Raw genomic sequence first — 15325 nt, forward strand, 5'->3', positions numbered from 1 at the left:
TCCAGGTACCCTCTGCCACCTAAGGGACACCCCTGCTATCAGGTTGGGAGGTGAGAGCTCTGTGCTCTAGCCCTCCCTAGTGTTTTTGCACCCCATATGAATTTGGGGCTGGGAAGTTCTCTCCAAGGTTTGGCCCTGTCCTCCCCTCCTGGAAAGATATAGCCCATTTGGAGTTGACTCTCTTTTAGAAGGGTGAGGTGGATGTCCCATGCAGGGTAGGCAGGAGATTCTACAACTCTCCAACACTTGGGTTCCCATCCCAGGATTGCCCAATACTGGCTTTGTAACTCTGGACAAGACCTGGAACTTCTTGGAGCTTCATATTTCTAATCCCTAACCTGGGTGGGGGGATGATTTTTGCCTTCAGGGAGAGGTATGAGGATTCAGATAAAAGGCATAAATTGCCCAGCATTGGGCTTGGCATGTAGTAGGTGCTCAGATTAATGACTCCTAATCTCAGAGCCAACCCCCGCGCCCCATCCTGGTGAGAGCTGTTCTTTCAAATATATCCACTGGGCATTTGGAGAAATAGAAGCACAGAGAAATTAGGGTCTCTTGACTTGGCTGGCCTCAGAAGTGACAGGAACACAGGACCCAGGAATTCCTCCCAAACCCAGGGCCCTTATCTGTGTATGTGCTGGCAGGATGGGCAGACATCTTATCAATCTCAGCCACTGAAGGTGTCTTGGTGCCAGGACCTCAGGCTCTATGCAGCCTCCTGCCAAGGGATCCCTCAGCCCTTTGACTGTGTAGGGCTCTTCCCCCACCACGCTGCCCCTGGGGGATGTGGTCCCCGAGAGGGAAGTGGGATATCCTCAGAGAGGATATTTCCCCATTTCGCAGAAGGGAACGCCGAGGCCGCGCGCCGGTTGTGCGCCCCGCGCCTACTTCCGCGGGCGTTTCTCCCGGGGCAGTGGTCTGCGCTCCTGTGTGGTGATGGGGATGAGGGTCACCACCTGAGGATGCGAGGTCGGGCCAGAGTCGGTCGGCGAAGGACATCCAGGAGGAGAAGGTTAGGGACCTAGGTCGTCCCGCCTCCAACCGCCTCTTTCCATCCTGGGGGTCTGGGACGCTGGGACAGGGCGGGGGTGGGGGGGGGAGGGGTCTGGGAATGTTGTGTGGCTCATTCCCCGGCCCCATCCCGGGAGTGGAGTCACCAGGAGAAGGGTGGCAAGAAGCTGGGAGACTCAGGAAGAGATGGAGACTCAGCGTGCGGGAAGGTTGGAGGTAGATCTTAACTTCAAAAGACAGAGACGGACAGGCAAGCAACGAGAAGGGCGGGGGAGACGCACCGACAGACCGGTCCGCTAGGCCTGGCCGGCGGGCTCAAAGACGGCGACTAGGCGGGGAGGAGCAGGGGGCGGATCCCTGCCCCTTCCCGGCCCTCCCCTCTCCACCCCCGGGCGTCACGTGGGGCAGGCGGAAGCACCCAGCGCGGTGGGCGCGCCGGCCTGCGGCCGCGAGTTCACTACGGCGGCGTGAGTCAGTGGTGGCGCCGGGACCCTGACTCCCCGGGTTCCCGCGTGGAGTCTTCGCTCAGAACAAGTAAGTGCGGCTGCTGGGACTTCCCCGTCCGCCGCCCCTTCACCAGGTGTTGACCGGAGTTTCCCCATTTCGCAGAAGGGAACGCCGAGGCCGCGCGCTAGTTGTGCGCCCCGCGCCTACTTCCGCGGGCGTTTCTCCCGGGGCAGTGGTCTGCGCTCCTGTGTGGTGATGGGGATGAGGGTCGCCACCTGAGGATGCGCGGTCGGGCCAGAGTCGGTCGGGAGGAGGGCGAACCGGCGGGTCAGGGGGCTTCCAGCTATTAGTCCTTTAGCTTGAATGTTCCCAGGAACCCAAGCCAGTCCGCCCTCTGGCGCTTTGCTGTTCTCATCTGTGAAATGAAGGCTCCCACCTCCTTGACCGCCGAGACCCTTACGGCTTGGCACTTTCCTATGACCCTATGCCCTGGACTTGGGGCTCTAAGGACCTTGGGCAGACGACTTCCGGTCTCTGTGCCTCAATTCACCATCAGTAAATGGGAGCATGGCCTCCCAAGAGCTCCTACCTGGCCCAGTTGCTGGAAAGAGGAGGTGTGTGTTCACTGAATGGGGTCAAGCCGGGAGTGGGTTATTGGCGTTGGAGAGAGCCAGCTTGGAGTGCAGCCTAGGGGGAATGGGGTGGGTGTTTGGTCCAGGATCTCCAAGTGTGATTTTTGGTGTTGGGGAACTCTGATCAGGAGCGATCGCAGTACGGTCTGGCATATGCATTTCCCTCATCCAAAGCTCTAGTCCTGGGAGCTTTCCTTGATCCCCAGGCTTCGTTGCAGGGAAGGGGCGGGGGTCGGGGGGAAGTTGCTGCAGGGTGGTACAGATTTGTGGAGGTACTCAGGATTTGACTGTGTACTGAGCACCAAGGTCCAAACTGAGGCACCCAGGATATCTGTCTTTGGAGAGCGGAGAGTGCCCGGGTTAGTGGGAGACCTCCCAGCAAGCTCATTATAGGGTAGAATGATCCCAGCAGAATCTGGAAGACAAGTGCAGACAGGTACGGAGATAGAATCAGGGACTGGGACTTTTGGAGGCCCAGGGAGGAGGAGATGACTGGAATGGGCCTTGGCAGTGAAGTGGCAATTAACAAGGATAAGGACCCCCCAGAGGACAGCACAGTTTGTGCAAAGGTAGGAACTTTCGTGGTATATTTGAGGAATGGAAAGGAGATGAGTATGGCTGAAAGGGGTAGCTGGGGCAGGGTGCAGCAAGAACTCGTCCCCCTGTGTCCCATGGCTGGTTGGGGATTGCCTAGACCCTGCCTGGGGGACCTTGCCTCCTCATTCACCACTTCCTCCCAGGAGTTGGGCACAAGGGGGTCGTTCCAGGCACAGTCCTGACAACTGGTGAGGTAGAAGTGGGCAGAGGCCACCTGGGGCCCACACTGCCCCCAGGCTTCATCAGCCCAGCCTCACCTGCACCACCTCTCAGGCTCCAGTCATGCTTTTCTGTACCTGAAACCTCAGTCCTTTGTGCAGGTTGTTTGTCTTCCCCACCCTCCCTCTCCAGAATTTTCTCCCCATCCAAAAATCTATGTTCTTTGGGACTTCACAGGTAGGTTGCTTATTGCCTCTTCCTTCCTCGCCTTTCAATCCTTCATAGTGTCACAGCTTGGGAAGGGTCTCCTTGGAGCTCTGTGGGGAAGGGCCTGCAGAGCCCTGGGGATGATTGGGGCTTGGGGTAGTCCCTGCACAGCAATCAAACATTATGTGGCTCTGCAAGTCCCCAAACTTCTTAGAGCCCCCATTTCCCCATCTGCAGGATGGGGCGATAAGCCCTGGTCTCGTGTTCTACAGAGAGACTGCTGGGGCAAGAATTGGGCCTGAGAGTAAATCTTGTTCCCTGAAATTAGTTTGAACGAAGGAAAGAGACAAACTGGAGCGAAAGGGTCAGTTCAGAGCGGTATGGGGCTTCTGAGAGTCCTAGGGGCTGGTGGTGGACTAGCCTAGTACTAAGACTAGGGCATCAGCTAAAGAGAAGGGAGTCCCCTCTATTCTCTGGGGCTCTCTCCCCTCTCCACCCCACTCTTCCTTTAGCCAAGCTCAAAGCCAGCCAGCTGATGCCCAAACAAGTAGCCTCTGTTCCCAGGGTGGGGGAAGGGGAGGCAGGCCCTGGGCTCTAGGCCCGCCTGTCCAGCGCTGACCCTGCCGTGCACCCCTCCCTCCCGCCCTTCTCTCTGGATCTTAACCCTTGGGAGCCTGGGGTGGGCCTTGGGTTGCTTGAGGGCTCATACCCACTGCTCACCAGCTGTCTCCTCTACCCAACTTTAGGCTCCCAAAGGTTCTGTTGTAGGAGGAGGGATGCAGTAGGACATGAGTTGGAAATGGAGAAGAAAGGAGGGAATGGAGGTGGGAAGGAGACTGGAGTAGATAGGGTCATGGACACTCAGATACCACTTGGCCCAGAAGCTTTTTCTCATAGATGGGGATACTGAGGCCAAGGACCAGAGATCAGACTAGGATCAGACAGTGAGCCCTGGTGGGTGAGGATCAGGACAGATCCGACCCCTAGTCTGGGCCCTCTTGGGGAAAGAAGAGGGAAAGGGAGGGAGCTCTGTTTGATTTGAGGACCTGTCGTGTGCCTGATTTTACACTTGATTTACACTTGATTTAACTTCATACCATTCCATGAGACGGGGATCACTGCCCAGTAATATGGGGCGGGGGGAGCAGCTTCAGAAAGCTGAGGAGTCACATCTGTGAGAAAGATGTCAGTAAAGAGGCACATAGCACTGAAGGCACTATTATGTATGCTAACCACTTTCATCCTCCCCAGATAGCCACTGAGTGGTAGAGGCAGGGTCAGGCAGGAGTTTCCTTTGCCTGCTTTGGCCTGATTTCCCCTCCCCCAGCTTGACCTTACAGCTTGATCTCCCAGCAGTCTGGGATCTGCTCAGTGAGGGGCTTTCCCTTGGGTGGTGGCCAAGGCGGCCTTCAGGCCAGCTGAACAGACCCCTCCTTTCCTAAGGAGTAGAAACCAGTCCCTTGGGTGGGCCCTCTTACCCCCTCCTCTGGTCTTAGTCTGGCTGGCCTTGGCCCCCTTTGTAGCCCTGCACAGAGGGGTGTTTCATATTTTAGGAAGGGGTTTTGTGCTAATGGTGCTGCTCCAAGGATCTGAACAGCGGGAAGGCACGAGGGGCCCTCAGAGGTCCCCTGTAAGTGCATTGCCCATGGAGCTCAGGCCCTGCCTCTAACTCAACACCAGGCCCCCCAGCCCTGATCAGAGAGGACATCTTGTCCCCTCACCCCTGCCCCTATCAGGCCCCCAGACCTGTACATTTTGATGAGGGCCCTGGGGAGGACAGCCTAAGGAGGCCAATGACCTCAGGTGTCAGGGATGACCAGGGGCTGGGGGAACAGTGCCTGGTTGGTCTTTGATGTGACCTTCCTGTGGAGGTTTTTCCTCTGTCTCAGCCTTTGGAACATAGCTGAGAAGGGAAAAGATCTGTCCTGTACTCAGGACATCTGCTCTAGACCGTTAGGGCAATCTGAGTGGCTGGGAGGGAATGTGTGCTTAAGTGACCAGTTCAGTAACAGCATTATTATTGAATGGTAGTAATAATAGTGGCAGTAGTTAGTGTTTTTTGGAAGCTTACTCTGTGCCAGGCACTGTGGAAGCATTTTTTTTTTTTTTTTTTTTTGACTGATTTAATCCTCAGCAAGTCTCTTGGGGTAGGTACCATTCCCATTTTACAGATGAGGAGACAGGCCCAGGGTGGTGAAGTTTTGCCTATAATCACCCATTACAGGGACGAACCGGGAGTCTGAATGTCTCCCCCTCCACGGTGAGAACTCTGAGCGCTGGGAGACACCGTGGGCGGAGGAGATCCAAACCCTGCTCTACTCTGGGAACTGCTGGTCTGGGTGGCGGGCAGGGCGTGGAGGGCCACATGGTCATGTGACATTGCTGGCAGCCCACTGTGGGGATGGCAGGCCTGTCCAGGCATCCTACTTGTAGACGGGGCCAACTATCAAGTTCTGAGCCCCCCAGGGTTCCGGCCCTCAGACAAGCACCTCTGGAGGTCTGTTTGCTGCCCTTTTTTGTCCTGTCCGCTCTGGGCTTTATTGAATATGACGGCTCTCCCAGCCCCTGTTTTGCTGATGAGGAGGTTGAGGTCAGTGGAAGCTAAGGTACTTGCTTGTGGTCTCTCAGCCCAGGAAAGGGAGAGCTGGAAGGGACACCCGGGCAGAAGTTCTGAGGCCTGCATGCCACCTCCCTGCCTGTGGCCCGGTCAGGGCATCCTGGGCCTCTGAAGCCCTGACTTCCCTTAGATGCGGCCTACCTGCCTTGTCACAGGGCCCAGGTCTTTCTCCATGACCAAACCTAGTTCTGTTTTGGTGCCTGGGATGTGGAACACCCAGATGTCAGTGACCGAATGAACAAACCTGGGGAACATGGTATCAGAGCCATGAGGCCAAGAAGCAGGGACCAGCTGTGGTTAAGAGTGTGCTTAGTGCCAGAGGGGTGCAGAGGAGGACTCGGGCGTCAGAGAGGCCACCGTCCCCTGATCACAGCAGGGAGGAATGTGGCAAAATCTTCCTCCTCCTTATTATCTTCATTGTTGTGAGGGCAAGGGGGAGAGAGAGGAGCACTGGGACCTCTCATGGCCACTCCTCTGTCTCCATTCCCAGGGGAAAGAACTAGAAGTTGCACATGGGGAAGTCTGGCCTGGCCCTACTTCCTTCTGGCTGGGCCAGTAGTGGAGTGGGAGAGCCCCCAGGATGGGGGAGCTGCCCACTTCATCTTGCTACCCCAAATGCCTGGGTCTCCTTTGCTTCCTTCCCTACTGCCCCAGAGGGCACTGCCTTGCTCCTGGCCTTCTCTTCTCCCCTCCCCTCCTTTCCACCATAATGCCAGGCCAGGACCCTGAACTCAGCTCCCCCTGATCTTCACAAAGGGACCAGGAAGCAACAGCTTCCACACCAGTCCCTAGGTATGGACAGATCAGGACAGGAACGAATCAAACAGAGCAGGTAAGGTGGGGTAGGGGGCCTTCTCCATTCCTCTCTCTTCCCATCCACCCTCTCCCCACACAGAGCAGCTAGGATTGGAGGATTCTGAGTCAGAGATCCTAGGCACTGGGGATCAAGGATTCCAGGGTTTTGTGTGCTGGTGTTTCCTGGCTTCTGAATTTCCAAAATTCTGGGTTCCAAGAGCCTGGAAAACTTTGAATTGCACTGGGTGGCCTCTGAGTGAGACTGAGTCCTGTGCCCCACTTTGGCTGGCTGGTGCCAGACAGACAAGGCCCGGAACTTCTCAGGGTTACTTCTGGGGTTCAGTGGCACAACCGGCCTCCAGGCTCTCTGTGCTCTCCAAACCCACCAGCCCCAGCAAGAGCACCCAGCTCTCGCCTTTCAAGAAATCTGAGAACCATGTGGCGCCTGGCTGGCTCAGTTGTTAAGCATCTGCCTTCAGCTCAGGTCATGATCCCAGGGTCCTGGGATCGAGCCCTGCATTGGGCCCCCTGCTCAGCAGGAAGCCTGCTTCTCCCTCTCCCACTCCCCCTGTTTGTGTTCCCTTTCTCACTGTGTCTCTCTCTGTCAAATAAATAAATAAAATCTTAGGAAGAAAGAAAGAAAAAGAAAATCTGAGAACCAGACCCTGGAAGGGAGACTAGGCGGTAGCAGAAGAGATAGCCATCTTGGTGGGGAATGGGGTGGGAACAGGCAGAAGCCAGGCAACCTCTTCATTTTCTGGCAGTGGGGTTGTCCTGCTGGGTACTAAGATGGGGTTGAGGGAGGGTCCAGGGAGGGCTGATGGCTGGCTGAGTCCGAGAGCAAGGTCTGGGTCATGCTGATGGACGAGCCAGGTCCTCCCAGGGCCAACATGGAATGTAGTTCAGCAGGCCCAGGACCCGTCCTGGAGGGTCAGAGCCAAGCTCAAGGGCTGAGACCTAAGCCTGGGATCCCTCAGGGAGGAACTGCCCCTCCTTGGGGGGCAGGGAGGCTGGGCCTCGGCTCAGGGCCTTTGAATATTTTGGAGTGCTGCCACCTGCACCTGGTCCTGCCAGTGCCCCCTCTGAGCCTGTGGGCATAGCAGTTGCCCTCACAGGGCATGGTCATGAAAATGGGAGCCACCTTGTGGGAAGGAGGCCTGTTCCCTCCTCTGAGAGAAGTGCCTTCCTCCTTGGAGAATTCCTGGCTGGTGTGTTCCTTCCTGGGTTGTGCTTCCCATCTCCTTCCTGCCACGCATGCCTCTGGGTAGGCACCAGGCAGGTGCCTATGTGTGCCATGGGACCCAGACGCATCCTCAGAGGACCTGGTGATTGCGCCTTTGTGCAGGTGTGGTCAGCGTTCAGCATCCTGGTGGACTGGGACAGGAGGTGCTGGGCATTGCCTTCCTAGATGTGCGAGCTGGAGAAGGCTTTTATCCATCTGAGTGGATCCCCAGGCAGCCCACTGGGGATCTGCAGCCGAAATGTCAGAGTTTGTTCCCAAAGCCAACCGTAATCTGGTGGGGGAAAAGGGACCCCGGAGAGCAGGGCTGGGGATGAGGCTTTGTCAGATGACAGTAGGACAGCTTTGGGTGCCAGAGCCTCAGCTGAAGGCCTACCTCTCCCCTCAGACTGGGGCTCTTCCTCCCCCTTCTATCTCCTCAGCTCTGAAGATGGGCATGCTGAGCCCAGGGAGCATCTAGCTGTTCGCAGTTCTGTTCCAGTTTCTGTTTCGGGACATGAACCAGGACACTCATTTGCCTCTACCGCCAGTGACCCGAAAACCCAGAACCCACATTTCTCAGCGAGGGGCCTGCCTAGCCCGGTAGAGTTAGGGCATTGCTGCGGTATCTCTGAGGTTCCCCGAGGGACCGGACCCTCTCACTTCTTCCAAGGAACAGGCTAGTGGAAGGGGGTCCAGTCTGGTGCACCTGGGGCCTGGCCCTAACTTGTCCTGGGGCCCTGGTTAGTTTAGTTTCTTGCACCTCTTTGGGGTTCACTTTCCTCTCTGAAGGAGGGGAGGACTGGGTAAGGTGGTCCCCCGTGCCTGAGGAGTGGGTGGTTGGTGGGTGTGGAGTGCGGGGGGAAGGCAGGCCTGCAGTCTGGCAGGCAGGAGACTACTGCTATACCTGGTGGGCACTAGGGAAACGGGAGGTGGCTGATCAAGGAGGCTGGAGGCCAGGTTCGAGCCACAGTCTGGCCACTGATTGCAGTATGACCTCAGGCAAGTCCTTACTTGCCTGGGAACTAATTTCCAAGTACAAAACTAGGAGATATTCATTCATTCAGCAGATACTCACTGCCTGCCTGCCGGCCTCAGGCTGGATGCAGGGGAATCAGACTCTTGTCCTGCTTTCAAGGAGCACCCAGCCAAGTCTGTGGTGAGACAGTCACAGATAATGACATCCCTGCATGATGAGGGCTGTGGCCATGGGAGTCAAAGACTGCTTCCTGGAGTAGGTGACTCTTGAAGTTGACACTTGAACTTCAAGTGAACTTGAAGCTCTGCCTTGAAGAGCAAGGTAGAGTGATGTTCTAGGCAGAAGGAATGGTATAAGCAAAGACCTGGAGGTCAAGTGTCAGGCAGTGTGAGTGGAGGGAATGAGATGGGAGAGGAGTAAGTGGCAGGAGCCAGGGGGTGGAGGCCCTTTGAACCCCACCAGATGACACAGAAAGTCATGGAAGGGGTAGTCAGGGCAGAGGGGGCGGGGCCAGCCTCAGAGACTCCTGGAAGTCCGAGGAGGTTCTGACCTGCTCTGGGGAACAGTTGCCCAGTGGGCAGCAGTGTTGGGGGGTATTGTCTGAGAGTCAGCACTTCCTCTCTACGGGTGAGGGCTCCCTGAGCAATGTTTATCAGGCCAGCACAGCAGGAAGTGGCTGGAGCAGCTTCAGGTGGAGAGAAGGGGGAAGCCCAACCGCAGAGGGGGCCAAGGAACCTCAGAGTTGATCTTTGACTCCTAGAACTCCACTGTGAACCTTGACACCCACCTTGTCCAACCATCCCTCTCCTTACCCAGGTCGCAGGCCCTTGTCCCAGGCTCCTGACTGAGGTGAGCCAGGCCTTTGTGGACGTCCATTCCTCCATCCCTCCAGGGACCGGACACTTCTAGCCACTGGGGATAGGGCTGTGAAAGAGACAGCACCCCTGTCCTCTGGTTAAGGAGACGGACAATGAACAAATAAATGTGTAACGCAGTAGTCCAGTGCCCCAACAGTGGTGCAGGCATCCAGGTCTGTAACCCCCCAGTGATAAAGCTGAAAGATGACACAGAGTCAGGGACTCAGGGGGCACATTTTTAGGCAGAGCATTCAGGGAAGGAAGGCCTTGCATTTGAGAAAGTGCTGGGAAGAGCATGGGAGTGAGTCATGGGATGTCTGGACGAGCATTCCAGGCAGAGGACCTCCAGGGCCCAGCTCTGAGGTTAGCGCACACAGAGTGGGTGGAATAACAGCGAGGAGACAGAGGCAGTGGGGATGGACTACACACAGCCTGCTAGACCTGTGTGGCTGTGGTGTTTACTGAGGGAGGTAGAAAGTCACTGGGGAGTGAGAGCTGGTCAGATTTGGGCTGTTTTGAAGGTATGCATTTATTTCTCACAAGTCTGCATGGTAAAACTCTCATAATCCCTATTGTGCAAATGATGAAACAGAGACTCAGAAATTTTATGAATTCCCAGTCTCCTAGCAGCCGGCACCCCTATGCACCTGCCAGCCCCCCACCCTGTAATCCATCCTGGAAGTGCCTTCTGTCTGGACAGTAAGGGCAGATGTCTTAGCATTGGCCTTCAAGGCCCTTCTCAGCCTGTGCTCATGCTCCCTCTCTCTTGCCCACCCGACCCCTTTTGTCCTCCCTGCTCTCTGCCTGTCTCTGCGCTGTCCCCTCTGAGGAGATGGAATAGAAAGAGGGACCCAGATGCTGGCTCAGATGCTGGCTCCTGTGTTATTTTAGGCAGGGTACTTAACCTTTCTGAGGCTTAGTTTCTTTCTCATCCATAAGGTGGGCTAAAACCACTCACTTTCTAGATTGTCACGAGGGTGGTATAAAGCAGTCCCCACACTGTGTTTAGCACAGTGCCTGGCAGATGGAGAGCCTTCCATAATCACCACCTTTGTTGTTTTAGGCAGGGATGGCCAGGCTGGGGAAGTGGGTGAGAATGTTCTCCGGGAGTTGGAGAGGGGAGGCTGAGTCATGGAGTCTTCCCATCTTCTGTCTGACTCTGTAGTTGGGAAGGCTAAGGTCACACATCACACTGGAGGTCAGAGCCTGTGTGGCTGGTACCTGGTCTCTGTCTCTTTGCCAGCGCCCACCCTGCCAGTCTAATCACCTCTACCCCATCAACACAGGTAGCTTCCCCCTTTTGGGTGTTAGCAGCAAGCGGTCTGCTTATCTTTGGGCTTCTCCATTCCAGTGGCCACCTAGGGAGAGGGAGGCTCCAGTCCCTGCCCTCCTAGGCTGCTAGTTCTAGGGTACAGGGGAGCAAAGTCTCTTCTCCCAGGTAGGTAGGCGCATCAGGTTTGGGGGCAGCTCAGAGAGGATGGAGTCAGGTGGCTTTCTGTCCCTCTCCCAGACCAGGGCCAAAACTAGCCCTCAACCCTTCTGAGGGTCCCACCATGTGACTGGTTCTGTCTGCTCCAGCTGCCTGGGAGCCCATTGCCAGCCCCATATACTCCCACCCACCATGTGGTCAGCCCTGTTTCTTTCTGTTTCTGCCTCATTTATAGTGTTAAGAGGCCCCCGCTGTCCCCACTACTTCCTGCCATAGGGAGCAGTGGACACAGAGGAGGATCTTGCTGGAGTCACCCTGTGGCACCTCTGGCCCAGCCCTGCCTGGGCAGCCCCCAGCTGAGGAGGGGACGATCTATGCCTGAGGTCAGGGAACCAGACAGAGCCCTCTGTGCTCCTGCTGGGAGTGTCCCAGGTGTCACGTGCTACGCCTGAACAGTGAAGGGCTGGGGCATGGGGAAGGTGGGTGTGGGTCAGGGCTGTGGAGTCCGGGTTAGGTGAGGAGCTCTGCCTTGGGGGGTGGGGGCGGGTTACAGGGTAGGCTGCAGGGGTGTGTTGGCTGAACGGGGTGCAAGGGCTAGAAGCAGGGAGGAGGGCCCAGAGATCCAGGCCTGCAGGAGAGGCCTGAGGTGGATGGACGCAGTGGGGATGGAGAGGGAGGTATGTGTCAAAACAAGGTAATGAGGAGGCCTAGGGAAAATGGGAGGGAGTGGCTCAGAATGGTCCTGACCGATCTGTTTGGGGGTACATGGTCCGCCAAGGGGGATTCGAATGTCACAGACTTTTTGACAAGGCCTAAACCCCAAATCATTTAACTTTCAGTTTCGTTAATTTGCAAGTGAGGCACTCCAGATAATCACACTTGATTCCATACCTTCCTTCCCAGCTGACCCTCTCCGGGGTGGGGCTTGGGCATGAGGGGGCTCCTTGACGGTCAGGGCTAGGATGGGGTCAGGTGCTGTCTAGAGGACAAACCACGGGACTCTGAAGTCTCATGTTTACTAATGGCCCTCAGTCCATTTCCCATTTGAAAGCCCTTGGGCTGCACTCTGCCACTGGCCCTCACGTCCTGGTAAGGGGGACCTTATCTGCTAGGTGGTGTCTTAGACTTTCTGACTTTCTGGAGGATAAGGTCATGATGGAGGGAGGAAGTGAGTTTGGGGGTCTCAGTTTTTCTTTCTTTTTTTTTTTTTTAATATTTTGTTTATTTATTTGACAGAGATCACAAGCAGGCAGAGAGGCAGGCAGAGAGAGAGGAGGAAGCAGGCTCCCCACTGAGCAGAGAGCCAGATGCGGGACTTGATACCAGGACTCTGGGATCAGACCTGAGCTGAAGGCAGAGGCTTTAACCCACTGAGCCACCCAGGTGCCCCGGGGGTCTCAGTTTTTCATTCTCCAGTCCAGATGGCCCAGGAAATCAGCTTCATTTGTAATTGTTTTCTTAGTCATCTACTCATGTTACATTTAAACTCATGAAGGTGCTTTTTAATAATGGTTTTGAAGAACAAGTTGGGGACAAACTCAATTCTTTTTTTTTTTTTAAATTTTTAAATTTTTTATTTTTTATATAAACATATATTTTTATCCCCAGGGGTACAGGTCTGTAAATCGCCAGGTTTACACACTTCACAGCACTCAATTCTAACAGACAAGATACTTTTATCTTTTTTGCCTTCTAATTATAAAAGCGATACATGACTATGAAAACTTTAAACAGTACAGACATGAGGGTTTTAAAAGTGATAGTCTTTCAAGATTGGGGTGGGAGTTAAGGCTAGGCCTGAAATTGAGCTCAGCGATGTCTGCTGTCCCCTAGTCTTTAATACACCACAGGCACGAATAAAACTGGTTTTATATTTTTAGGGGTGATGCTGAACCAGCTGCTCCGAGGAGGCTGTTTAAATGGCCTGCCTCTCACCAGGTCCACTGTGTGCAATGTGCCTGTTGTGCCCTGTACCAGGGTATCTGGTTGGGAGGGGTGAGGTGAGAGCTGGGAGAGGGGTACTGAAACCTAGCCTGTCCTCTTTGCTGAGCTGCAGGTCATGCTGTGGGGCTCCTGAAGGAAGAGGCATTTTTTTTCTAATTTGCTCAAGGGCCACACCTAGGTTGAAGGGTAGCCTTGCTTTCCCTGGAGAGTACATGGTGGGGTGGGCATGTGCAGTGCACGGGGCCACCCAGACAGAAGTCCAGGGGGCAGTGGGGTATCTCTAGAGCCCTGCATGGGGATGTGGCTGGAGGCAGGGTGTGAGAGTCACTGGGAGCTAGGGTAACGGAGAGCTCCAGGGTGCTGCAGGGTCCAGACTAGAGCCTGGCAACAGGGCCAGCACGAAGGGCTCCGCTGGTCAGGACTGGCCAAATCCTTGGGCCTTAGGAACAGGAAGTGTCTGTCTTTGCAGGCAGAGGAGGGAGTGGATGACGAATGAGTGTGGTCTCTGGTACATATATGGTGACGTGTCATAGTCATCTGGATGACAGCTCTGCTTTATGGAGGGGGAAACTGAGGTTCATAATGTGACAAGACTCGCCCAGCACTTAAGGCCAGAATTGACAGAGCCAGGACTGGAGCCCAGACTTGCTTTACCTCCTGGGATGGAATGGGCTCTGACCTGGAGCCCCAGGGACTCACCGGTGAGGCCACTCTTCATGCACCCAGATGCTGGGGCCCCGACCCAGTCCTCACTGTCCTCAGTGTTGCTCCTCATCTGCCTCAGTCACTCTTGAGACCCCAGAGGACCCCAGACGCGGCTCACACCATGGATGGGATAGGGTAGAAGCCTGGTGCCTGGGCAAGTGACAGGCAGAGATTCGGAGTGGCGGCGAGGCAGGTGACTTCAGTATAACTCTTTGGGTGCAGTATGCAGTGGCCCTCCATCCCAGAGAGATAGGAAGTGGGCTTCTTGGCCCAGGGATCAGTGAGCTGCCTGGCTGAGGGCCGCACCTGCTGCCTTGCCTCGCCGGGAGGGAGGGAAATAGCTGCGGCCGCAGGGGGGGGCCACTTCTGCACCCTCTGCGCCGGGAACCCCGCCCCCACCTAGTTCCTCATATCTGAGGGAAGTGTCTCCAAAGCCCCTGGCCTGATTAGCGGCCTGGTTAGCAGAGTCCCAAGAACGCCCAGGAGGGTGGCGGATGCGATGTGGCCCTGCCCACAGGTATCACCTGGTGACTGGGCAGAAGGGAGCGGTTGGGGGACACCGGGCATCGCGGGGCAGAAGGGCAGTTGTATGTAGTCGGGTGGTTGGTAGGGAGTGTGGGGGCTGAAGGGTGTGTGCGCAGTGGAGAGGCAGATCAGCTGTGCGGCTGCCGAGTGGTGTGCAAGGTGTGTCCCTCAGGGCTGTGTGAGGTGTAAGTTGTGGTAAGGCTAGGTTGTGGTTTGTAGACCTGGTGGAGGCTGCATGAGTACTGTTCTTGGTTCCTGTGTGGGACTTTCTGAGGGGTTTCCTGAGGTCTGGATGCTAGGGTCCCTGACTGGCCTGCCTGGGGCAGCAGGGGAAGGGGGAGGGGAGGGTGTGCAGGGGAGGACAGAGGGAGTGTGGAGCCTGGGCCTGCCTTTCTCTGCCTCTTTTCCCCCCATAACTGGGCCTTCCTTTGAACCCAGAGTGTAGCTCTATGCAGAGGCGGCCTGAAGATGCCATCCTGGGAAGGGGGGGCGGGGGCAGGGTCTGGGCTGAGGGGACCTCAGAGCCCAATGTGGAAGGAGTTGGGACGTTCAAGGCTGCCCTGACTCAGGCCTGACTCACCATGCATATCAGAATGCAAAGGAGGCTCCCAACCCTGTGGGAGTCCCCAGACCTGTCGGGGTGTCACTACCATCCTCTCACCTCCCCCGTCCCTGCCCACTGAAATCACCCTGTCTCTGGAACTGCCAGGTCCTTTCCTATCCCTCAGCCTTGCACACTCGGTTCCCTTGGGCTGGAAACGCAACCTCCTACTTCTTCAAAGCCCAGCCCAGGAGTCCCTCTGAAAGCCTCTCCAACTGGACTAGACAGAGGAGGTCACGTTCTCGGAAGGCCCTGTTGACTCCAGCAAGTGACCTGACCTGGGCAAATTTCCACCCCACACAGCTTCCCTGAAATGGGGCAAGGATCTCAGGCCTGGGGGTTGTTATGAGGATAAGTGAGATAAGGGTGGAAATTTAGCAAGGGCTGGGCATGCAGTAGGCACTTAGGAAATGGAGGAAGTAGGAGTGTGCCTGCCCCTTGGGCTGCCTTCCTGCTGGACGGGTAGGTATGGCGCAAGGGATTCTGGGCTGGAACAGAGAAGGGGCAGTGAGATTTAAACTGTGATGGGGGTCAAAATGGTCGTCAGAGGACAGAAGGTGAAAGGTTGGCCACCAGTAAGAGAGACTCAGGTCAGACCAAA

At 55.9% G+C, this 15325-nt stretch overlaps 1 protein-coding gene across 5 annotated transcripts in view; it reads left to right on the forward strand.

Annotated features, from left to right (window-relative positions):
• Window positions 1-1403: 1403 nt before the first annotated feature.
• ARAP1 (ArfGAP with RhoGAP domain, ankyrin repeat and PH domain 1) overlaps window positions 1404-15325 on the forward strand; it is a 62324-nt gene continuing 48402 nt past the window's right edge. For 4 of the 5 annotated variants that reach the window (XM_059133432.1, XM_059133449.1, XM_059133459.1 and 1 more), the window contains exon 1: window positions 1404-1545. The gene's annotated coding sequence lies outside the window, so the exon portion shown is untranslated. Of the gene's footprint in view, window positions 1546-14017; window positions 14116-15325 lie in introns of those variants that run through there. The other variant, XM_059133440.1, reaches the window with a different exon arrangement.

Source organism: Mustela lutreola, chromosome 1, assembly GCF_030435805.1.
Source record: "Mustela lutreola isolate mMusLut2 chromosome 1, mMusLut2.pri, whole genome shotgun sequence".
Taxonomy (NCBI): domain Eukaryota; kingdom Metazoa; phylum Chordata; class Mammalia; order Carnivora; family Mustelidae; genus Mustela; species Mustela lutreola.